At 29.1% G+C, this 1,791-nt stretch overlaps 1 non-coding gene across 1 annotated transcript; it reads left to right on the forward strand.

The window, feature by feature from the left end:
• The first annotated feature begins 232 nt into the window (after positions 1 to 232).
• LOC114238621 (U6 spliceosomal RNA) lies at positions 233 to 339 on the forward strand. The gene has a single exon (XR_003623936.2). It is a non-coding gene; the product is annotated as a U6 spliceosomal RNA (small nuclear RNA).
• Positions 340 to 1,791: the final 1,452 nt, after the last annotated feature.

Here is a 1,791-nt window from a genome sequence, read left to right on the forward strand (position 1 = left end):
AGACACACCCCTAGTTACACATGCACTAGATCCTACTGGGGTAATGATAATTATTTACCTGATTTTAAAAACTGTGGATCAAATTATATCTTCAAGATTTTGCAGAATTAGAGCTAACATTATATGATTAGAGGATGTAAATTAGTTGTGATCCTGTCCCTGAAAATAGTGTTTTAAAATAATATCTTCTATTTGATTTTCAGTTCCTAGTGCAATTAAAAAAAATATTTTAGTGCTCGCTTTGGCAGCACATATACTAAAATTGGAACGATACAGAGAAGGTTAGCATGGCCCCCGCACAAGGATGATACACAAATTCGTGAACCATTCCTTTTTTTGAAAAAAATACTTAAAATAAAGAATGTATATATCAAATATATGTATAACTGAATCAATTTGCTGTACAGCAGTAATTAACAAAATGTAAATCAACTATACTCCAATAAAAATTAAAATTAACTTTTTATTTTTAAATAAAAATTGGATAAGTTTAAGGTATAAAATATGATTTGATATAAACATGCATATGAAAAGATTACTACAGTCAAGCTAATTAACATACCTTTTCATCACATAGTAACTTTTTTTGTGATCAGAGCATCTGAGATCTACTCTAAAATATCTGCAGGAAATGTCAATGAGGAGTTTTTTAAAATTCCCTGCTATATTTAAATGTCCCAAATTAGACATACCATATAAATCTCTTAGAACAATTGTATGCAATTATAAGTAAATGTTTTAAAAATATTATTACCAACACAAATTCTGAATATTATATTGTCCTTAAATAAAATATTAGTATATCTTAAAACTGATTTTTTTTTTAATGTAGAGACTAATTTGATGGCAGATTTACATGTATATTTACTCATATGTTCATATGGTCCATTCTAAGAAAATTGTATACTCAGAATAAGTAAATTCGTATTTTTCCACTGTATGCTCAAAAGTGCTCTCAGTGATAAACTACCTACATATTCTTAATCTTGTCACTTTAGTAGCCTTGCCCACAGAATTTTCTCTTGAAAATCAAGTTGCTGAACTGATTAATATCTACTCCCTTTCAAATCTGCAAAACTATCATGCTGAAGACAGGGTGCTGTTTGGTGATAAATATTGTCTCTTAACAGAGAGCTACGAATTCCAAGTAAGAAAAACAACTGGTGAATATAAAATGAGGAAATCACAATCAAAAAAAGGATTATGTTTGAGGTTAACAGGAATCTAACTCATTCTGACTTATCTTTCTATCTGCAAGGCTTAGCATGCTGAGATTTATGCTACTTAAGATATTAACTAACTAATGGCCTTTCTAAAATAATTTTCACTCCCAATATTCATACTAAATGTAATGTTGTTTCTAACTTGTAATCAAATTAATAAATGCACATACTGTAAATATTAAATGGTATTGAAGAGTTATAAAAATAGTCATGCCTTAACTGACCAAGTTCCACTTCCCAGCCCTGCTTCTCTGAGGCAATCACTCCCACATCCTTTTACTTTTTCCTTTGGTACTCACCCCATTTTTCTAAATGCATGTTTTATGACCATTTCATAATTCATTGATTTTGATCATTACAATTGACTTACTATAATAGTAAATGAAGATTTAATTCTTCAGTGTTCTCTCTACAGCCTCCCTTTTTGTGCTAATATTATTATATTGCTGTCTTTGATTATTGTCTTACTCAAAGATGATTACATTATTATAAATATGTAAATACTGTTCACAGCTGATCTAGAATATTTTTTGCTTATGCACCTTAATAAAATTTTCCTGAAGTTTAT

This window comes from Balaenoptera acutorostrata, chromosome 2 (assembly GCF_949987535.1).
Source record: "Balaenoptera acutorostrata chromosome 2, mBalAcu1.1, whole genome shotgun sequence".
NCBI lineage: Eukaryota > Metazoa > Chordata > Mammalia > Artiodactyla > Balaenopteridae > Balaenoptera > Balaenoptera acutorostrata.